The 24,807-nt window shown below is 33.8% G+C and overlaps 1 protein-coding gene across 4 annotated transcripts in view; it reads left to right on the plus strand.

Annotated features, from left to right (window-relative positions):
* The first annotated feature begins 8,913 nt into the window (after window positions 1-8,913).
* The window catches only part of LOC131157082 (probable RNA methyltransferase At5g51130), a 28,301-nt gene continuing 12,407 nt past the window's right edge, over window positions 8,914-24,807 (plus strand). For 3 of the 4 annotated variants that reach the window (XM_058110961.1, XM_058110960.1, XM_058110959.1), the window contains exon 1: window positions 8,922-9,129. The gene's annotated coding sequence lies outside the window, so the exon portion shown is untranslated. Of the gene's footprint in view, window positions 9,130-24,807 lie in introns of all 4 variants that reach the window. The other variant, XM_058110958.1, reaches the window with a different exon arrangement.

Raw genomic sequence — 24,807 nt, forward strand, 5'->3', positions numbered from 1 at the left:
TAATTTGAGGTGTGTGAAGCCTAGGGAAGGCTAGATGGGTAGTATTTTGGGGAAATAAATTAATTAATTTGAAAAATTTAGTAATTTGACTATATTTAAGGGTATATTTATTTATTTAGAATTTATGGGTCTAGAAAATATTAAAATAATATTTTATTCATGATTAATAACATGAAATTATAATTTTTGATTCAGGATCCAGGTGAGCGCTGCAGGTATTTTTCCAGAGTCCCTGTCAGTGTAGTTCGAGAATTCAGGTAAGAGAGAAATTTATGTATTAAATCAAGTTTTTATGAATTAAAAATAATTATGTGTTATTTATGTATATATGTTTTTATGTGGGTTTAAAATGCCAGCCATGAAATTTATGTTTTTTGAGTCTAGGATTGTCGGTATAGTTATGTATATCTGAAAGTGAACGAATAAACGTGAAAAGAATTTTCTGATGAATTAAATAAGAAATGAAATGTATTTTGAGCATATAAATGTTAAATGTGGGTTAACTTATTTTATGAGAAATATGTATGAATTTTACTACTAAATTGTGTGGCATGAGAATCTGTGCAAATATATGTTAAATGTACGAGATGCAGGTTAAGTAAGTAAAACAATGAGAATAAAATGTGTTATGGACAATGTTGTCTGTGTATGTTAAATGCACCATGTAAATGTAAGACAGTTGAAAGAAAGCCATGTTAGCAAATCTAACTCATTTCTATGTGGACTAACTGATTAGAAATGTGAATGATACAAATGGGAAAGAATCACTTAAAGTGAAACAAAAGAAAATGTTAAGTTATGAACATAAAAAAATGTGAATGATTGAATAATGATGGAAAGAATGATGTATTATGATATTAGAAGTGTTTATGTATGTAGAACATGTTACGTTTGGGCGGGGCACACTCTTCGCCTGAAGGCTTGCTGAGTAAAGCAAGTGCACTCGTAGCTTCAGATGTGGCAATAGTTGCATAACGCACTAGGGCAGAGGGAACTTACTTGTATGGGTGGGTAGAATTCCCTATCCTTAGGGCTTTTGCCGGTAAACTATTGTTAAACTGTATGAGTACAAGATTAATCTACCACTTGAGGGCTTACTGAGTAAGGTGAGTGCTCTGGTATGTTTTAATTGTGACCTTAGGGCTACCTAAGTATCAGAGCAGAGGGGTGCTACTTGTATGGGCGGGTAATCACCCCTATCCTTAGGTAATCTCGTGGGTTAAATATTTGCATGTGATTGTTTAGATTTAGAAAATGATTTCAATGTTATATGATGATTTGAAAATGAAATAAAAATAAAATCTATTTATCTTATGTTGGCCACACGCTGTTTTAATATGTATGTTTCTTCCCTTACTGAGATGTGTCTCACCCAAATATGATTATTTCTTTTTCAGGACATCATTGAGGTCAGGCTTAGAGAGCTCGAGGGTTTTTAGCCTTTTGAGGATTGTATAAAGAGAAAGGGTATATTTTTTATATACTTTGGGGGAATGTATATATTTATGTTTTAAGTTTTTATGTGTTAAGCCTGTTGAGAACGGAATGGTTGTGAAAATATTGAAATGCTTTTGGAGATGTATGTACATGTGGAAATGCAAGTGTTGGATGGATACTTTGAATTATAGATAGAAATTAGTAAACTTTGGTATTATATTATATGGAAATTTTGTTTATGTTTTCCGCTGCGTATGTTATGGATCATGATTTATTAGAGATTTTATCAGGTATAATGCGCCGAACTCGGGTTTAAGGGTTCGAAGTGTTACACTTGTAGTTAACTCTAACCAAGTCAGACCTATTATATGGAGTTCATTTGCTCAACCAATTTTTAAAGGATCCAAGAAAGCTACATATGGATATGGCAAAGCGGCTTGTTTGGTATATAAGTAAGTCACCAAGCCAAAAAGTCCTCTATCTTAAAGATAATGACCTTGCTTTAGAGGCTTATTATGATCTTAATTGGGCTACTTGCCCCCCAAAAAAAGCGATTGTAACAGGATTTTTGACATTTCTTTGAAGTGTCCCTCTAACTTGTAGATCCAAGAAACAACCCACAGTAGTCCTATCATCTATAGAAGTAGAACATAAGACTATGACTAAGACAACAAAGGAGATAGGTAGTTCTCTTTTTTAAGGATTTGTTTGCAGAAGTCCCAAGGCAGATTAAATTGTTCTATGACAACAAGTCAACCAGGCATATTGGCTCTAATGTAGTTTTCCATGACAAAACAAAACATATGGAATTAGATTGTCATTTTGTCAGAGAGAAAGTCCAAACCAAGCTTCTCAACTGGGCATTTGTTCCCTCACATCAACAATTGATTGACATTTTTACTAAGGGACTTGAACATGAATATTTTCAAGTTATTCTACGATAAATTGGGATCAAGATCACAAACCTATCGGCTCGAGGGAGGCTTTTGACAGATAATATCCTTCTACGACAAGTTATAATGCATTTTTAACCATATAAGCTTGAGGGAGTCCCTTGAGAATAGAATATTCCCTTCATTCATCCTAAAATCAAGAGATTAGCTGATTCAGATGATATTCCCATTCATTCTTTAAGGATTGACTAATTTATGTGATATTTCCATCCCTCCCAAATGGAGGCTAAAAGCTAAGAGGTTTCTTCAGCTACACACCATTAACACCAATTCTAATATCAAAAAATTTTATTAGTCTAGTTCAAATTCTCATTGATTAAGTTGTGCAAACTTCAGACTGAACTAAACTAATTGCTCTCATTAGGTTTGATTTCAAAATTAATTTGGTTTAGTTTATTTTGTTTGAAAATTTAACCATTGTTGTAAAACATGTATATTTATGTGGATGACTATCTAGATAAAAGGTTATAACCTTTGATATGCCCACATAATGGTTCATTATGTGGTTAACCTTTGGGATGCCAATATATTTGCCTATATAAGGACATGTTTTACAACAAAATGAGATAATAAAATGATTAGCAACATCTAGTTCCTGAAAAATTAGACTGTTGAATTTCTATAGCTCCAATTTTTTTTTCCTCTTTTTACTTCATTTACAGCACGTTATTAGCACGATCAAGTCTTTAATGATATAGCAAGTTTCGTTGGTATTATTCTAAGGCAAGAATCTTTTTTCCCTTAACATATATTATATATATAATTTAAGTTTTTCATCAAACTATATTTATATGTTAACTATATCTCTTATCTTGAGTACGTGTCCTTAAATATTTTTATGTTGGGATATATGTGAGAATAACATTTCCATTTAATATTTACCTAATTTTGAATTTTTATTTGTTTTCAAAGTGACTTTATGATGTCAAAACCTACAAAGCTTGAATTCATTGTCCTTGATATTTCTGAAAGAAATTATCTGCCATGGGCACTTGATGCTGAGATTCACCTTAATGCTATGAATCATGGAAATACAATTGAAGAAGGAAGTCAAGCATCCCTATAAGATTGCGTAAAGACAATGATTTTCCTTCGACACCATTTACACGAAGAATTGAAAATTGAGTATCTTACTATTAAGGATCCATTAGTCATTTGGAACAAATTAAAGGAGAGATATGAATACAAAAAAATTGTAATTCTTCTAAAAGCTTGATATGACTGGATACACTTACGATTGTAAAATTTTAAAAATGTAAGTAAATATAATTTAGCCTTGTTCAAAATTAACTCTTAATTGAAGTTATGTGGAGAAAAAATTACCGATGATGATATATTAGAAAAAACATATTTCACTTTTCATGCCTCAAATGTGCTCCTGCATCAGTAATATCGAGAATGTAGATTTATAAAATATTTTAAGTTAATTTCTTGTTTACTTGTGGCTGAACAAATTAATGAGCTTTTGTTGAAAAATCATCAATCTCATCCAACTGGCTCAATATCATTCCCTGAAGTGAATGTGACTTCTTTTCAAGGTTGTGGACGAGGTCGTGGTGGTAAAAGGGGTCGTGGTAGGAAAAATTGTTGGACCCGTGATGAACATCTTTCAAAGTTTGAAAGCAAAGGTACTAAAAAGACTCAAAGAAAATAGGCAAAGAATAAAGAAAACTCTGAACAAAATAACAAAGTGCAAAATAATGACAACATTTGCTATAGGTATGGAACAAAAGGTCATTAATCTCGAATATGTCACACTCCTAAACACCTAGTTGATCTTTACAAGACATCGTTAAAAGGAAAAGGGAAAAATACTGAAGTGAATTTGTCTGAACTCATTGATGCTAAGTATGAGTCTCCTTTGGATGTTGATTTTGATGTTTCTGATTTTTTTTTAGGATCCTAGTGGCAAAATTGATCATTTGATTGAGGATGGAAATGTCTATTTTTAAATTATCTTCATGTTTATGTTATTTTGGAAAAAAATTAACTTATGTAATTTTTTAAAAAGTTTTACATATAATATGCTTGATAATATTTTGTTATCTTTCCTAATTCTTAAATTTTACTTTTCATTTACTAAATCATACAAAATAAACTTAATAAAATGGAGGATAACATGTGTTTGGCAGATCGTGACACGACTCACACAATTCTTCATGTTAAAAAATATTTTTTACAATTAACATTAGCTGAAATTAATATTAATACAATATTTGGCTTTCCAAATGTAATGGATGGCTCTGGAAGAGTTCACATTATGTTTCTAAATAAGACAAAATTGTATATTGATGATGCGTTGTATTCTGGTAGATCCCGAATAAATCTACTAAGTTGTCAAGATATACGTCGCAATGGATATCATGTTGAAACAAAAAATGAAGGAGATATGAAATATTTTTTAATTATATCTACAGTTTCAAACTAGAAGATCATATTAAAAAAAATTTCAAGTTTTTCATCTGGCCTATATTTCACAAAAATAAGGATGGTAGAATCAAATTTCATGCACCGGGAGTGCTCCGAGCCTAGAAGTTTTATACTTTGGCATGATCGTCTTGGCCATCCTGATTCAAGTATGATGCGATGAATCATTAAAAATGCACATGAACATCCATTAAAGGATCAGAAAGTTCTTTTACCTGGTAATTATTTTTGTACTTCTTGTGCTCAAGGAAAACTACTTGTTAAACCTTCTCCATCTAAATTATCTTTAGAGTCTCCATCTTTTCTGCAAAGAATACAAGGAGATATTTGTGGTCCAATCCATCCATCTTGTAAACCATTTTGATATTTCATGGTTTTAATTGATGCTTCCACTCAATGGTTTCATGTTTGTCTACTTTCAACTCGTAATGTTGCTTTTACTAAATTTCTTGCTCAAATAATAAAGTTAAGATCAAGTTTTCCTTATCATCCCATTCAGATTGTCCGTTTAGATAATGCAGGTAAATTTTCTTCAAAAAGCATTTTATGACTATTGCATGTCAATAAGAATGAGTGTTGAACATTCTATTGCACATGTTCATACACAAAATGGTTTAGTGGAATCCTTTATTAAGCATTTACAATTTATTGCTTGACCTATGCTTATGTGATCAAAACTTCCTGCATCTTCTTGGGGTCATACTATAGTGCATGTTGCGTCTTTGATTAGTATTAGACCAACTGCATATCATGAGTTTTCACCTTCACAACTTGTATTTAACCACCAACCTAATATATCTCATCTTAGAATTTTTGGTTGCAAAAAAAAGTTATAGACACCAAAATGGTCACTCAATCACATGTTCTGACTGCAAATATTCCTACTAGATTGATTATTCCTAAAGAACACCCAATGCGAATAGCAGTTAATGAATCTAAAGTGCGCTAGAAGCGTGGTAGACCAATTGGTGCAAACGATACTATTCCTCGAAAGAAAAAGGAAATAAATAAAAGTGACACTCCAAAAGAGTTCATTAACACTCAAGAAGAGGTTAAAAGAAATATAGATCAACAATCCCATATTTCCCCAGAAGCAATATCAAAAGTGGTTCCGGTACTGGAAAATTATGAGATCTCATTAAAATTTGGAAATATGCGGTGAAGAAATGAAGTTGTTGTTGACATTGAGTTTGCATATGCAATTGCTTTAGAAATTATTAATGATAATGAGCCTGAGCCTCAAACTGTAGAAGAATGTCAATGTTGAAATGATTGGCCAAAATGGAAAGAAGCAATACAAGCTAATCTAGACTTATTAGCCAAACGTAAGATATTTGGATCAGTAGTCCAAACATCAGAGAATGTCAAACTTGTTGGGTATAAATGAGTTTTTGTACGTAAAAGAAATGAAATGAATGAGATTGTGAGATACAAGGTGCGTCTTGTAGCACAAGGTTTCTCCCAAAGGCCTGGTATAGATTATAATGAAACTTATTCCCTTGTTATGGATGCAGTTACTTTTAGATTTTTGATTAGTTTAACGGTTTCTGAAGGACTCGACATATGCCTCATGGACATGGTGACAACTTACTTGTATGACTCATTGGATAATGACACACACACACACACACACACACACACACACATATATATATATGTGTGTGTGTGTGTGAAACTCTCTGAAGGATTTAAAATGCTTGAAGCATATAATCCAAAACAACGAAAAATGTATTCTGTTAAATTACAAAGATCCTTGTATGGATTGAAGCAATTTGGACGAATGTGGTACAATCGTCTAAGTGAATATTTGTTGAAAATTGGAGATGAAAATAATCTTACTTGTCCTTGTGTTTTCATTAAGAAGATAAATTTTGAATTTGCTATAGTTGCAGTTTATGTTGATGGCATAAACATAGTAAGAACTCCAGAAGAGATCTTAACGACTACTTACTGACTACTTAATGAAAGAATTTGAAATGAAGGATCTTGGGAAGACAAAATTTTGTCTTGGTTTTCAAGTTGAACATTTAACAAGTGGAATTCTTATTCATCAGTCTTCTTATATAGAAAAAATCTCGAAACAATTTTATATAGATAAATCTTATCCACTAAACTCCCCGATGGTTGTTCGTTCACTTGATGTGAAAAAATATCTTTTTCGTCCTCGAGAAGATGATGAAGAAATCCTTGGTCCTAAAGTATCCTATCTTAGTGCAATAGGAGCACTTTTGTATCTTACAAATTGCACTAGACTAGATATAGCTTTTGCGGTAAATTTGTTGGGAAGGTTTAACTCTACACCAACTCAAAGACATAGGAATGGAGTAAAATATGTTCTTCGTTATCTTAGCGGCACATCTGATATGAGTTTGTTTTACTCAAAGGGAGTAAAGTCTGTGTTGAAAGGATAAGCTGATGCCGGATATATTTCTGATCCTCATAAAGTTCAATCACAAACAGGCTATATTTTTACATGTAATGATACTGCTATCTCATGACGATCTGTAAAGCAAACGATCACTGCTACCTCTTCAAACCATTAAGAAATATTGACAGTTCACGAAACAAGTCGTGAATGTGTATGGTTAAGAATTATAATTCAACACATTAAAGGGACAAGTGGATTATCATTGGAGAATGACACGCCAACAATATTGTACGAGGACAATGCAGTATGTATTGTACAAATCAAAGGTGGATACATAAAAGGTGATAGAACTAAACATATTTCACCAAAGTTTTTTTACACTTATGAACTTCTGAAAAAATGAGATGTTGACATTTGTAAAATTTGTTCAAGTGACAACTTAGCAAATCTATTCGCAAAAGCATTGCCAACTTCAATTTTCAAAAATCATGTACATAATATTGGAATGTGACAACTTAAAGACATTTTTTAATTGGTTGTATTTTTTAGGGGAAGTATGTGTATTGTACTTTTTTTTCTTCGTTAAGGTTTTGTCTCACAGGGTTTTCCTTAGTGGAGGTTTTAACGAGGCATATTCATAGTATATAGTTATTTAAGGGGAAGTGTTGTAAAACATGTATATTTATGTGGATGACTATTTAGATAATAGGTTACAACCTTTGGTATGCCCACATAATGGTTCATTACGTGGTTAACATTTGGGATGCCAATGTATTTGTCTATATACGGACATGTTTTATAACAAAATGAGATAATAAGATGATTAACAACATCTAGTTTCTGAAAAACTAAACTGTTGAATTTTTATAGTTCCAATTTTTTTTCCTCTTTTTATTTCATTTACAACAACCATAGAATTATTTGAAATAGATACGGCGTGGATATGATTGGACATGTACCAGACACGTTTGGATACGTTGGGACACCCTTGGGATACGTTGGGATATGAAATGCAACGTTTTGGGCCACTTAACCTAAAAGAAAAAAGGAAATAGGGAAGAAGGGAACACAAACAAGGGCTGAGCTCCACCCTAGCTCTCGCTCGTGAGTTTACTTCAAATCTCCAGCGACCCCGCTCCCCTCCCAAGTTCCCACCCTCTGTTGCCACACATCACAGTCAAGAAGGAGAAGATGATGATTTTTGAGTTCTGAACCACTGAACAGTGTCATCCCGACCTTAAGGCCGTTGAGGCGTCTGCTATTTTTGGGGCCTCTAATTTTTTTTTTAAATATAATAATATTAACATTATTTATAATGCTATCTTCTTATACATTGACTTTTCCACTATCAAGTAAATGAAATTATATTTTAAAATATAAAGTAAATGCAATTTAATTTTTTTTTTCAAATCTCAATGTATTTATAAAAAAGATAAATTATTTTCTAAATACATTTATTGCTTATATAATTTTATTAAAGATACCTTTGACTACTTTTGTAAAAAGAAGTTTTTCAAAACTTAAACTTATAAAAAATTATTTGTGATCAATTATGTTATAAGAAAGATTAAATGGATTGAATATATTATTAATAGAAAAAAAATATTTAAAAATCTTGAATATAAAACTTTAATGAGTGATTTTACATTTTAAAAAGTTAGAAAAATTAATTTGAAATAAAAATAAAAATTAAACAAAATATTATGGCCCTAATTAAATCATTCGCCAAGTTCCATATTGTGAAGAGCCGGCCTGCCACTGAATGAGGGAACCCTAGCCTTGCGAGTCTCGGCCTTTGAACGTCCCTGCCGGCCTTCGAACCTCCACACCAGCTTCCAGCGCCTGACATTGCAGCCTTCAACCCTAGCCATCGATGGGCATTGCAGCGGTGCAGCCTCCATCGCCGGACGTCGCTTCGTTGAAGGCTTGAATCCTCTTTAAGCCGTGAGTCCCCCTCTTTCTTCTTGTTGGTCGTCTGGGTTCTGTTGCAGATTGTTTTATTATTATTATTATTATTATTATTATTATTATTATTTTGGCTTTCTGGGTTTGTTGAGTTATTTTCTGTTACTCCGTAGCGTGTGTTGAAGTTGAACTCTGGGAATCGGGATTTCTATTTGTTAAATTGGGGGTCAAACTGATATGAATATAAATTTCTCACTCTTCCAGTTTCAGTGTACATTTGTTTGTGTGGTAGTGGCGCACTGGTGTTTGAAATTTCAGTGTTTGATGGTTAAATACTTAAATGAGAAATTGCTATTAAAAAATTGGTGGATGATGAACAAAATTGGAGCATGTTAAGAAATTAGTTACGAACTTACATAATAGTTTGTTTTCATTTTTTTAATTCTTTATTTGAGTGTGATTAGAGTGTGTACCGAATACTCTGTGACAGTAATGGCTTCATGAGTTCTTCATCGTCTACTTCTATCACCAGTAAATTTGTGACTGGTGCATTGGTTGATAATGCCTCTCATATATAAATATATATATGTTAGTTAACTAACATATCCTGGGCCATAACATATCCTTATTTTTACAAAATTTCTGTATTGCCGAATCTGTATCTGCCATATCCGTATCCCGTACCTTTATCAATGCTTCCTAGTACAACATAGAATTCTTATATGAAACTTTAGAAATTATTATAAAATAATAATAATGCAAGATTTAGAACTAAAATATTATTAAAAAAATGTCATCAGGTCACCATGGACAGGAATGTGGTGTATGAGATGCAATAATTATAATGCAATAATGATATTAAACAATATTCAACTAATATAAAAACAATTTGATTATTATTTGTTGTACAACAAATAATGTGGACATAAATAGTCAAATAAAATGTTGTAACTATATCAAAGTTTAATTTTTCATATAATTTCAAGTCTGAAAGCTATTCATCTCCTTCTTTTAACAATCATTAATTACAGTCTGGGTTTCAACTCTCAAGGAAATTTAATACCATAGCTTAATTTTTGACAAACTTCATTGGAGTTTTGAGATTTCGATAAATTTCAAGTAATTCATGAAAATTCTGATGAAAATTTTGTAAATTGTAATTAACTATCATTTTGATTTTGAGAGTGGTGGAAAGCAAAAATTTCAACAGAAATTTTGATATTTTTTTGGAAATTTTAGACTGTGTGAGGATTAACAATCAAATACCAATAGGCTCTTGTAAATTGTTGGGTAATTGAGTCTTACAACTACATAAATGATTTGCATATTATTAGTCCACACTTTTTCTATTCTTCAATGGACATGACTCATACATCTTCTTTTCAGAATAGGGACTTAGACTTGTCTCCAGAGACCTTAAACATGGGTGGGGCTTCTAGGCCAAAGATGGATTTGGACTCATCTACAAACTTGGTTGTTGAGACTTGCAATGAGCTTCAAGATGAGTTGCCAACTTCTAGGACAGATCTGTTTTCAATGATCTTGACCATGCTCTTCAACCTCGATTGTTCACTCCAAACCCAAAGAATGAGCAACAATTAGTTGCTCCAGAGTTAGTCGAGAATTCTGTAATCATGGAACCCATTTTTGAAAATCCTCTTTAGATGATTTCTCCTCTTTCCTGTAAAGATGTACCTCCACGCCTCACATCTTCTCCTTCCACATCTTCTTTAACCAAATCAAGTGAAACATTTTCTATCTTTCTTGAATATGGACTGAATGCATATTTACTTGAGCTGCCACCAATAAATTTGGATATTAAATTGATTTCTTGTTTGGAGGACTTGTTATTTTAGCAGAGGTCATTGGAGCTTTTTGTGATGTATGTCGAGGATCTTTTAGATACTCTCCCATGGTAATTGACAATGCAGTGCAGTTTGTGCCAACTCTTGATTTTCCTACATGGCTTTGTTCCTGCTCATGGAGTTAATGCTACTATGCCATTTTAGATGGGAGTTTGATGGAAGACCGCCAATGGTGAACTTTAGATGCTTATATAATAATATTGTAGCTATAGCTTTACAAATTAGGAATCTTATTTTAGTTTAGAAATTTTGATTATTCTAGGAGTTTAGTTAATTTAGGCTCATTTTATGTATTTCAAGTATTTTTGGGGTTATCCACTAACTATTTTAGTTGTAATGTTGGGTGTATAAGTACTTTATTTGGCATATTGCATCAGACAGTTATCATATTTTGAATTCAGATTTCAGAACTGATTACCCTCTCTCTCTTGTGCATTCTCTCCCTCTTCTCTTCTTCCTTCTTCCTCCATCGTCCCCTTTTCTTTTTCTTCTTCCCTTCAAACACACATTACTAGAGCGATATCAATGCTGCTATAATATCTGTCAGGTTTCTGCTATATGAGTATGGCTGTTAATACATTTCATGCATGCTCTTCCTATTTTGAGTCGATGCCAATTTGAAATGGTTGATGCATGGACATATAAGTTTGGCATCTGATGTTGCCATTTTGTTCGAGTGGGAAGGTTGACTTTATTGATATGTATGAGCTGCTATGTCAGATGAACTAAACTTTAAATATGTTTTGAAGACAAAGTGTGGATTATTAATTAGTTGTGCAGTGTATGGTATAAAAACATGGCATGTGTATTTGTTTTAAGAATGTTCCAATTTGAGTAGGGAAGCACCAAAAAAAAAAAAAAGGAAGAAGAAGAAGAAAGAAAGAAAACACAAAAGCAACTGCTTTTCACAGAAATTTTCTGTTGTTACTGAACTTACCCCTTTACATATCATTATTTCATCATTAATATCCAATCATCCTAATTTTCAAAGAAGCGTAGAGTAACCACATAAAAAGGAAGTATATTTACTCAAGGGAATATCTATTTCCCCTGCAATTTATGTGTTTCTGTCTGCAGCGAACTCTCCCCCACCCCCCTTCTGATATTTTAGTCTTATTTCTGTGCCTTTGTGGTCCTTTTTAGCAGTTCTTCTGTGCAAAAATTTAGTGATATTGATGTTGATTTTTGCTACTGTTAATGGATCAAAAGTTGATCAATCTTGGCAATTTAGTGTAGAATATGGACACAACCTTGGAAATCGTTCAATTGAGAGACATAAGACCTATGCATAGAATAATCTAGCAGAAAAATATTTTCAGTACCCAAATTTGGATGGTACACAAAAGCAATAAAACTGTCATAATGGTACTCAAAACCATTCCCATATTCCTGCATTTTTTACAAAATAAATCTGTCATAGTGCCTTGGACGTTCCTGTTTGTTTCTTTATTTACATGTCTTGATAATTAGTGGTCACAATCATGAGAGATAAGCTTCTGGAGGAAAATGGTTTTTGAGTTTTGTGCAAAAAAAAAAAAAATTTTCGGAGGAAAGTGATTGGGGCCTAAATATGTTGATTGTCATGATGGGTGGACAATGTATGTGAGCAGGTGAGCTCGTGAGGTTTGCTTATGGAATTTAACAAGAAGAGTTATCCAACATTTTCCATGGCTGGTGCATAGGAAGATGGTGATGGCTGGGCTATTTTAGAGGTTGATTGCTGCTGACAGAGCACAAATCCTAAACAATTTTATCGCTGCATTTTAATTATTATCCACGTGCTGATTGCTAATATTTTCTGCATAAACTTAATGCAAGATGTATAAGTAAGTTATAATGGGTTGTTTGGGCCTTTAGCTGAAGCAGTTTATAGGCAGGAGCAAGTGAAGCTACAAAATAGACATGATTAGTTTTCATAATTATACTAGTTAGCATGGTCTTAAATTTCTTTGAAATTTTCAAAATTTCCATTGAAATTTCTGCTTTCCACCGCCCTCAAAATCGAAATGGCTTCTAGTCAAAATTTCCACAAATCATTTGAAATTTATCAAAATCTCGGAGAAATTTTGAGAAATTTAACTCTAAAATAAGAGTTCCTCAAAATTAAAATTTGAGATTCAAAACCCAAATAAAAATTTCTTTTTTAATTAATATTTTTTTTGTTGAAATTTAAAAATTCTTTTTATTAATGAAATGAATGATAGCTTTCATACTTCCAAAATTGTATAAAAAAATAAAGTTATATACTAGCTGAAACATTTTATTTGGTCAATTATATTTAAATTATTGGTATTTGTACAATAAATGATATTTAACTAATTTATGAATTTCATTTACTTTAATTGAATATGTTTAAGAAGATTACTATAGTACAATTATTGCACCTTATACACCACATTGTTGTCATTGATGTATTTTATTCATAATATTTTAGTTCTAAATCTTGCATTGTTATGTTTAATGACAATTTCTTAAGTTTGATAAAATAATTCCATGCTTTACTAGTGATTTCCATAATTTTTTGAAATTGAAATCAGTAATGACATTGATATCAAATTTTCCGTGTTTTTGAGGCTCAAAATTTTAGTCGAAATTGAATTTAAGACTTTGCTAGTTATGCTTCTTAAGTTTCACCATGTAAGGTTGATGTGGTCAACGTTGGTTTGGATAGACAATGGGTCTCACCATTTACATATAAATATTAACATTATTAGTGTATTTGAAGTTGTTTAGATTCTCAGTCATGAGAACAATAGTTGGATTCCTAATAGGCATAAGTTTTTTGAGTTTTTTTTGGGCAAAAGATATGCAACTTTATGACCAAAGGCTTAAAGCCTTATGCAGAGATTATATTACGATTAACCAAGTTAAAAACAGATATTTACATTAGCAATGATCTGCTGCTTTTTGTAGTTGATATTAGGATCAATATCCTTGTAAATCAAGCCATTTCTCATTTTCGAAGTATATTAGACTGCTGGAGTCCACAAGAGAGCAGTTTTTCTTCTTTCATTCGAGTCTCTAACGGAAGTAACAAGTTTGGTTTGCACTCCAATCGCTAACAGCTCCTTCCATCCTCCATTTATTGCTTACACTTGAATAAATTTGACTTCTCCAAGACCAGGCAGAAAACAAGTGGTCTCTTGTTTCAATTTCAATTTTACAAAGATGACAAAGATTACAATCAGTTTTTCCCCAAGCAGCAAGCCTTTCCAATGTCAGCAGTGTCAGCGAACTTGTAAAACTGCACCTTGGAATATTTGATTTTTGCCAAACAGTAGAAGCCCAGGACACTTTTGAATTCCTTCTTCTGATTGTGCTATAAGCTTATGCTGAAGTAAAGATCCCTTTGCTTGTTATACTCCATTTAACGGAATGATTAGTAGCAGAGTTAGGATAGAATTTGATCTGATTAATGAAATCTTGCACATTCCCTGTAATTCTCTTTGTACATTTCCAAGTTCTGTCTTGAATAAAATTTTCAAGCTTATCAAATTTTAAGGTAGCCAGATCATGTTGATGAGGTCCACAATGGTAAATATAGGACTATTCTCATGCCAATTATCAAAAGGAAAACATATTGATTTTCCAGAACCAACCTGGTACTTGATGAGAGGATATGCTGAATTTCTTTCTCTTAGATCTTTCTCAAAAACCAGGTATCATTTGAGGATTCACCTATTTCCCAGAGATTCATTCCTCTAATTTTATAAGAATGCACCCAAATCATCCACAAGAATTGCTTTGAGAAGCATAATTGCCAAACCAGTTTAATCAGATTGACTTTGTTCCTGCCAACTAATAATTTTAGATCTAATCCTCCTTCGTCATAAAGCTTATATGTATATCTTTCCATTTGACTTTACTCATGGTGTTAAATTTCCACGAAATTGTTGAAATTTCCATCGAAATTTCCAATTTCCATCGAAATTTCCAATTTCCGTCACCCTCGAAATCGAAATGGCAGTCGATTTCCGTCTTACATAATTTCCGTCGAAATCTCAACGAATCATCCGAAATTTATCGAAACGTCGAAATTTTAGCGAAACTTGTTGAAATTTTAACTATACAATGAAATTTTGTCGAAATTCAAATGAGACTTAGGAGTGATGTGAAATTTCTTTTTAAATTAATTTATTTTTTATTGAAACAAAATATTAATGCAAGTGCTTTTGAAATTATATGAAAAAAGTAAACTTACAATAATATTTTGTTTAACCATTCATGTCTAAATTATCAATATTTTTGTAATAAATAATACTTAAATAATTTATGAATTTCATTTGCATTAACTGAATATGTTTAATGTACATTATCTTACTAATATGTTTGATACACATACTATTTACAACTTTTCCACCTCATACAAAACATAGATGTATTTAATTTGTAATATATTAGTCTAAAAACTTATATTATTGCTTTTGTTAACCATTTCTAAAGTTTCACAAAGAATTCCATGCTTTACTACTAGTTTCCATTATTTTTTTAAATCGAAATCGAAATTGACATCGAAATTGAAATTTCCGTACTTTTGGAGCTTCAAAATTTGAGCCTAAATCAAAATTTAAGACCTTGACTTTACTTGAGCCAGAATTCCAGTAATTTCCTTTTCCAAAGAAAAGATTTAAACTTTCTTTCCAAATCTTTTATTACAGAAATAAGAAGGATTATAGCTGAAGATCAATAACTTTGAATAATCTGCAAAACTGATTTCAATAGCTGTAGTCTATCAGCAAAAGACAGCGGCTTAGAAGTCCTGTTAATTCTGCCAGAGATCTTCTCAGTCAGCAATCAGTATTTCACAACCTTGCTTGCTTATCCTTTTTGAGATTAAGGGAAGGCCCAATGCTTAACTTGGAAAGTGCCTAATGAGAAACCTAACAGCTGAGTAATTCTTCTTGCTTCTTCCTCATTTAAACCAGAGTAATAGATTTCTGATTTTGAGTTATCAGACTTCAAGCTAGTAAACAAGTAGAATATATGCAGGATTTGTTAAATACATTTAGCTGAATGTAAGTCACCATGAGCTCATGTAAGTAAATCATCAGTAAAGTTCAAATTCAGCAAATTAATTCTTCTGCATTTAGGATGATATGCCAATTTTCCATAAGCAGTAGCATGACCTATAAGTTTAGTAAAATTTCCATGATCATAACAAGCAAGCAAGGAGAAATAGCTGCCCCTTGTTGAATGCCCCTTTCACCTTTGAAGAAACATTCAGATTTGCCATTTATAAAATAATGGAATAGAGAGGAGTAGTTATACACTCCCTAACCCAATCAACAAAGTTCTTTGGAGTATCTATGCATTCAAGTGACCCAATATAATGATTTCCCGATGCACTAAATCAAAAGCTTTCATCAAATCAACCTTCAAAGCAAGTCTAGCAGGAAGCTTGTTTAAATGATAACCATTAATCAACTCTTGAGCAAGAATATAGTTATCGTGGATTGATCTACCCTTAGAAAAACTGCTTGATTTAGGCTAACAAAATTTCCAACGCATTTTTGAAGCCTATTTGCAAGTGTCTGTGTCTTGCATTTATATGACAGATTACAACAAGCTATAGGTCAAAATCCCTTGGCAAGAGTAGAAATTTTAACTTTGGGAACCAGAGTAATGAAAGTGGCATTAATCTGCTTAAGCAATTGACAATCCTTGAAGAAAGATAAAATAGCTGAAGGAACCTCCTTGCTAATAATATTCCAACAGATTTTTTATAGAATTTATCACCAAAATCATCTGGTCTAGGGGTTTTATCTTCTGAAAAGGAGAAGAAAACATCTCTTACTTCTTTTTTCAGAGATAGGCTTACCCAGAATTTCTTTGCAATCTGAGTTCCAAGAGAACTTCAAAATTTCCTTGAGTTTCTCTGTTACATTTCCTTACATTTTTATCTTCTGAAAAGGAGAAGAAAACATCTCTTACTTCTTTTTTCAGAGATAGGCTTACCCAGAATTTCTTTGCAATCTGAGTTCCAACAGAACTTCAAAATTTCCTTGAGTTTCTCTGTTACATTTCCTTACATTTTTCATCTTTCTTCCCAAGTAGATTTGACTAAAATTTCAACAGTTCTTTTTCATGTCTTCAGCTGAATTCAGAGAGAAACTCAGAGGAAATCAGAAATTTGATCTGGGATTTTGCCGTCTTTTCTTTAGTAGCAACAGAAAAGAAATGATTGTTCTTGTCAACTCTGCCTCAAAAAATCTTTCATCAGCATTAAATAAGTGTAGAAAATCATCCATTTTCTTTTTAGCAGCAGAAGCAATTATGTATCCTCTAACTCTCCTTTTTGGGCTTCAAGCATTTCCTCTCTTGTAGCAGATTCTGTTACTAATTCCACTGTAGCACTGTTTATGAAATTGCTTGAGTTTACCTTTTAAGAATCTTCAACTTCATATTGAGGGAGAACATAGGTTTCTCATTAATGATTACATTCCAAGAATTAGCCACAACAGACATAAAAAATGGTGCCTGGTCCAGCAATTTGAAAATATAAATGGAATACTAACTGGACAATTATTTGAACCACCCAGCTTGATAATCATTGGTGAGTGATCTGATACACCATGGGAAAGAAATTTAGCCTGAGTAGAAGAACAAACTTTCATAGCTTTAGAAGAAAACAAAATTCTGTCAAGTTTCCTTGCAATCTAACCATGTGCCCTTTTATTAGACCAAGTGAACCAAGGACCAATGGCAGCATAATCTTCCAGAACAGTAAACTGTAGAAATCGCTGAAAATCCTTCATAAATGATATACAATTAAGAGGAACTTCAGATCTGTTTTCATCGAAGTCCTTTATAGTATTAAAATCTCCCATCACAATTCAAGGTTTACCCTGGATTAGAGAATGAAAATCTTTGAGATAACTCCACAACTGGGTTCTTTCTTGACCAGAATTTGAACCATATACTACTTTTATCCAAATCTGCAAATCCTGCAACTGAGCATAGATTGATGTTGCTTGAACATGCTTTTTTACATCCATCAACTTTATAAAAGCTGGATAATCCAATCCATATCGTAGCCATAGCTTCACAATCTTCATAGTTATGAAGGAAAATCCAATCCTTACATGAAGAACTAGTAATAGTTGCATACTTTTCAGAGTTTATTTTAGGCTCTAATAAGCCTAAGAGTTGACATTTTTGCTATTAATTAATTTTTAAACTTCCTTGATTTGAAAATTTTTGCTATTCATTAATTTTTTAACTTCCTTGATTTTTAAGTGGTTGTTTAAACCCTTATTGTTCCAACATGCAATAAAACACGTCATGTTTTATTTTTTGACAAACAAAATTTATTAGAAGAGATAAGAATGCACTACAAAAGAAAAAAAGTTGAAGAGAAAAGAAAAGCGGGAGCATGAGAAATCCTCCCTTTACAACAATAACAAAAAAAATTACACCAGGAGATCATCATAATGTAAAAGTCAGGTCAAAGAAGCAGAGCCAATCGGTCACGCTGCAGTCTTCCAGAGAAACATGACGAAATTAGCCAACACCCACAATGATACAAGACAAACCACTCTACTCCAAACCAAATTAGTATCTATGGCCACCCCTTTGATAATTTGGCGCTTCTCTCCAAGACTCCAAACCAAACACACCAAATAACAGCAAAAAAATCACAAGGCTTTCCTATCCTTTCCTTTTCCAAAACCCCTAAATGTGGCGGACAAAAAGCCTTCAAAGTGGAGTGGCAAACCCAGTCTTCACTACATATACCAAATAATTTATTCCAGACAACCCAAGTAAAGGGGCAATGAAGAAACAAGTGTGAGCAAGTCCCTCCACTACTCAAACAAAGGACACAGGCATCTGCTGATAGGGCCTTATTAGGCATTCTCTTCTGAAGTACATCATTAGTATTAGTTCTATCAAGCACTGTAGTCCAAATAAAAGCTTTTATTTTTGGCGGAGCTTTAGCTTTCCAAATCATAGAGTACAAACCAAAAGGATCCTCATTAGGGTTGCAAGTAAAATAAGAGAAAAAAGATTTACAAGGGAAATCCCCAAAAGGATCTAAATTCCAAACCCTTTTATCATTCCCCAAATAAAGGAATCAAGCAAATTGGTCAAAAGAGCCAACTCATCAATCTCTCTATTGTTGAGATATCTCCTGAAATGGAAATCAGAAATATAGTATCATGAAGAATAGAGACTCATTAAAGACAGGGAAAAGCAATAGCTAATGGAATCTCCCCAATCCAAAGGTTCTTCCAGAAATGAATTTGCCCCCCATTACGCACCATGCACTAGATTTTAGGAAAGAAAAATCATAAATTTAGATATGAACTTCCAAGGACTTGTACGAGTATTAACTCCAACTTTAGAATCCTACGTATTTTGTAGCAGACCAAATTTACCACGAATTACCTTATGCTGGAGATAATTAGATTCTAAAGGCAAGCACCATAACCATTTCCCCACCAAAGAAATGTTTTTGGATGCCAAATTGCCAAGATTCAGACCTCCCTCCCTTTAAGACTTTCACAGAGTCTCCCAACCTATCCTGATCTCTTTGACTATCTCCCCCATTTGACCGCAAGAAATCCCTCATTAATTTCTCAAACGTGTGCACCACTCTCACAGGAGTTCCAAAAAGAGAGAGACAATACAACGGAATGGATGATAGACACTCTTGGATAAGACTAATCGAACCCCCTAAGGTAAAGAACACTTGTTTCCACCCATATCGTCTCCTAGTCACTCCCCCAAAGACAGGATCCCAGAAAAATCAGCATTAGGATTACAACCCAAGGGAACACCTAAATAGATAATCGGCCAATTCAAAACCGCACAACCCACAAACCTAATAAAAGGGTCAACATTAATGCCAAGGCCCACCATACCACTCTTGGAAAAGTTAATCTTCAACCATATGATTTCTCCAAAATCTGGAGGATAGTTAGCAAATTAGAGAAGCAACCCATGTTATCTATGAGGAAGAGAATAGTATCATCTGCGAATTGGAGATGCAAAATGACACATTCCTCATTTCCTACCTTAATTCCCTCCACCCAGCCCTCCATCAACTCCTCTCTCAATCATTTTGCTCAAACCATCAACTGCAATAGTGTAGAGAAACGGGGAGAGGGGATCCCCCTGTTTAAGACCCCTGGGCACTTGAAACCAAGACCTAGCCTCCCCATTAACTAAAACAGAGAAGACCACAGAAGATAAGCACCCTCTAATCCATTTCCTCCACCTTAGACTGAAACCTTTTCTATTTATAGCCTGGTCCAAGAAACTCCAGTTCACCTTATCATAGGCTTTTTAAAAATCCAGTTTCAGCACTAGACCCCTCTTTCCTACGGACAGCATATTCAACCACCTCATTAGCTATCGATGCAGCATCAAGGATTTGTCCATCACCTATAAAAGTGCTCTGGCTAAGAGAGGTAGTATCCTCTAGAACTGTGCCAATCTCTTAGATGACATCTTAGTCAAAATCTTATAAACACTTGTGACTAGCTAATTGGTCTAAAGTCTTTGACTTTAACTGCACAATCCTTTTTAGGCATTAGGGTAATGAAAGTAGAATTTATGCTCCTTCCTACTATCCCATTATAAAAAAATTCACGAAAAACTTTGAGAAGGTCTCCCTTCAAAAATATCCCAACAATCTTGAAAGAAAGCCAAGTAAAACCATCGCCTAGGGGCCCTCCCTCTATCCATTGCAAAGACTGAAATTTTAATCTCTTCTTCCTTGAAGGGTCTCTCTAGCCAGGTTGCTTTATTAGTCGATATGGGACACCAATCCAGCCCTTCGACCATAGCTCTCCCCTTATCCTCCTCTGAAAAGAGATTCCTATAAAAATCAATAATCGGCCTTGCAATACAATCCAAATCCCTAATAGTCTCTCCTCTATCATCCTCAAGCTCTCTGATGAAAATTCTTTCTTCTCCTGCCATTTGCTAGCCTATGGAAGTAGGGGTGGGGCATGGTTTGGTTAACCGAACCATTACCCCCGAACCATTAACCGAACCGAATTTTCGGTTTATTAGAAAATGTGAACCAAAACCAAACCATTTAAAACGGTTAGCTGAAATTCAGTTAACCGGTTTTTAGACCAATATCCAATGGTTAACCAAACCGAACCTTTAAGTATAATTTAAAAATTTGAAGTTACTAAAAGTAATTGTTGGAATTGGTGTGATCCCAAGAGGGGGCGTGAATTGGGTTTTCAAACTTTTTCGCTAATTTAAATATTTGCTGATTCACCACAGTTCATATCTCATTCAATATTAAAAGCGTGTATGTAAAATGATTAGGCTATTAGTGCAGACATACACAGTGCAGCATATCTTATTTAAATTAAATGTGTGTATGCGAATAATTATAACAGTAAATAAGCAAGCCTACACATATGGGAACTAAAGTGCAGTAATTTAAATGAGATAAGGAGAGAGAGACACGTGATATTTGTTATCAAGGTTTGGTCAAACCAGCCTATATCCTTGCCTTGGGCATACCTCCCAAGGATTATACTATCCCTACCCACTTAAATGGGCGGAGCAGAAGCCGTTACAACCTTTCCTTATGGGGCAAGGTAAACCCCAACTCAATTACTAGACTGAGTCCAACTGGTCTCTCTTACGGGGCGGAAACACTCCAGTTCAATTTTTGGGCTGAACTGAACCGGTCTCACTTATGGGGTTGAGATTTCCTAGTTTAATTAACGGGCTGAACCCAATCGGTACAATAAAAATCATTTTTATACATATAAATGCTTCTGAAAAATACAAGTAGAAATGTACACATTTGAGCTCAATACATGCACTCTCTAATGATATGCATTATGCTCAGTAGAGTAAGAGTGTTAATCTAAATAATTATTGCATAAATAAAACATATGAAAATATCAAAATGATTATTATGTTATCCAACAAAGATTTTTTCTAATAAAAATGTTTGGAGAATTTGGAGTTTAGGCTCAAGAAAATATTTGTGCAATAAAGGATTTCTTCCAAAAATGTTTATCAAGAAAAATAACCGGAAGAAATCTTAAGGCTTCTCTTTAAAAATGATTTTTAAGATAAAACCTAAGTGAGAGTAAGTGCATGTGAATATAAAAATAAAGGCCCAAAATAAATATACTCTCTTTAAGAATAATTTTGAAATGAAAGAGTGAAAGAGAGTTGGAGAGTTTTGCTTAAAAGATTTTGCCCCAAAAGAATAATTTTAGCAATAAAAATGATTTGGGGGAACTTTGATTAACAAAGGATTTGAGAGAAAATTTAGGCTAATCAAAGTTGCTAATCTTGGTTTATGATGGGATATATATAGAGTTCAGAAATTTATGACTGTTGGGGACACGCTGAGTATTTCCGAAAATGTTTAATTAAAATTAAGACGTGATTAGCGCTAAAAAATAACTCAACCCGAGAGGTTTGGTCGCCCGGTACCTAAGGTCAGTTGCCCGAACACTTACCGAGAATTTGAGTCTTGAACAGGGTTCGGTCGGCTATGGGGAGACCTTGGTTGGCTAAGCCAAAGGTGAAAAACCAAACCTTCATAGGTTCGGTCGACCGAGCTGTTTTTAGCTCATTTGGTCAATCGGTTGAAGGCAGTGAAAAGTACAAGCTTTAAGGTTCGGTCGACCGTGGACGATTAGTTCAAATCTGGGTTGGTCGCCTGAGCCAAGTCAAAGATTTGACTTTCTGCCTGGTCGGTCGACTGAGGCATTTATAACGCCAAAGGTCAGTCGACCGAGGCTTAGTCAAACATTTGATTTTCGGCCTATGGTGTGATCAGTTGACTGAGCTAATTAATACTGGAAGGGTTTGGTCGACCGGGCTTTTAAATTTAAGCCAAAAAATCCAACGTCGGTCAACCTTCTTTGTAAGCCCTAATTTTTGACCTTAATTTATTTTGAAAACCTTTGTGTGATTTAGGCAATTTTGAAAAAAGTTTTATGTGAATGGTTAGGTCCCTAAGGTCAATCTAAGGTTGTCTGAGCAATCAATCCATATCATGCAGATGCATGCATTGTTACAGACCAATTAATAAAAAATAAAATGCAATACAGATAACATCGAAATATCTTCTTCTTTTGCTTTTCATTTTCCATGGAATTCGCTAGGAGTTTGTGAGCTTTATGTCCCTGTTGGCTTCCATTTTCTGGTATCTTATGTTTGTGCGGACATGTAAACCTGTTCACACACTAAATGCACACATAAGATACACATGCTTTGTCAGCATCAAAACAGGGATTGAACTCAAAAAGCCAATAGTAATATTTTTTCTTTCATAATAATCAACATGTAAAGTTAAAATATTTAAAATAAAATTTAATTAGGAATATTAGATTAACACAACTTTTTAAATTTAAATTATTAAAATTTTATATGATATTATATATAATACGTGTTTTATATGTATATTTATAGTATATCTGTTCAGTTTGGTTAATTGTGGTTATTGAATGGGCCCAAACCGAAACCGAGCTGATAACTGATTAAAAGCTCCGAACTGAAAAAATGGTTAACTGATTTTTTGGTTTGGTTTTGCTGTTTGGTTCGATTTTTCGATTTTTCCTGCCCACCCCTATATGTAAGAGTCTAGAATTACATATCCCCACTCCTGACCCAATTTCATCCTAGATTTTTGCCTCTAGCTCATCTCTTCCCTTGAGCAACTTGCTCAAACTCATTGGACAACTGGAGACGTCTCCCAGCAACGTCCTCAAAAATGAAACCCGCCTCAGTTAGTCTATCAATCGCTCCCACTTCCTTGAGAATATTTGTTTTTCTAGATCTAACATCTTTGAAGGTCTCAATATTCCAACTTTTTAATTTCTCTCTCAAATACAATTTTTTCATAAAGAAAAAACCTTCCCACCCTTCCACAGTGCACTTCCCCCATTCCTAATCAAACTTCGAAAATCAATATGATTAAGCTATATGTTTTCAAATCGAAATGGAGTTGGGCCCCATTTAATAGGTTAGATTCAAGAATTAAGGGACAATGGTTAGAAGCAATTCTGGGGAGTACTTCTTGGGTAAGAGTTGGAAAAGCATCTTCCCAGTTAGTAGCAGACAGGAACCTGTCAATCCTAGTTAGCTACAGAGCTAGAGCCATCAGCGAACGAAGTAAAATGAGCAGTTGGAAGAGCAATATCCCTCAATTCACAATCCCTAATAAATATGTCAATACCCCTCATGCTTGAAGTAATTCAGGAGCCACCCAATTTTTCATTTGGAAATCCAATGACCTTATAATTGCCCCCCAAATGCCAGCTAGGGGAACACATGCCATGAACTGCAGCTAACTCATCCCAAAAAATTCTTCTCAGCTGAGGATCATTGGAACCATAAACTGAGGTAAACCACCACTGACCCTTGCCTATGACTTCTAAGTGAACTGACAGGTCTTTAAATCTAGAATCCCAGATGCTCCTAACAAGAAATTCATCCGCCATCTCTTATTTAGATTCTTGGATCATAACAATGTCAGGCACAGCCTTGACTATAATATCTTTAATTTGACAACAGTTATCAAGACAGACCAAACCTCTAATGTTCCAGCTCAATATTCATTCTATCAACTTGCTGCCCCTAACTCTTTTTCCCTTCCCCACTCCATAATTTATACAAGAGGCTGATTTTTGATATTCTTTTTCCACTTTTTTTTTTTTTTCCTTTCGTAAGTTCTAGGAGAGAGAGCCACTTTGACAACCTGGCCTAATGGGTTTACTATGGAGCACTCCAATTATCTAAAAGGTCCTGTGGGTTCCAGCTGTTCCTCTCACTCCCCAGTGGGTCAAGGATTAAAGTCCCTCCTACAGAATCTAAAACTCTTTGGCGAAGATAATTTGTTTCAATTAGATCAAGCCCAGGC

This window comes from Malania oleifera, chromosome 6, assembly GCF_029873635.1.
Source record: "Malania oleifera isolate guangnan ecotype guangnan chromosome 6, ASM2987363v1, whole genome shotgun sequence".
Classification (NCBI taxonomy): domain Eukaryota; kingdom Viridiplantae; phylum Streptophyta; class Magnoliopsida; order Santalales; family Ximeniaceae; genus Malania; species Malania oleifera.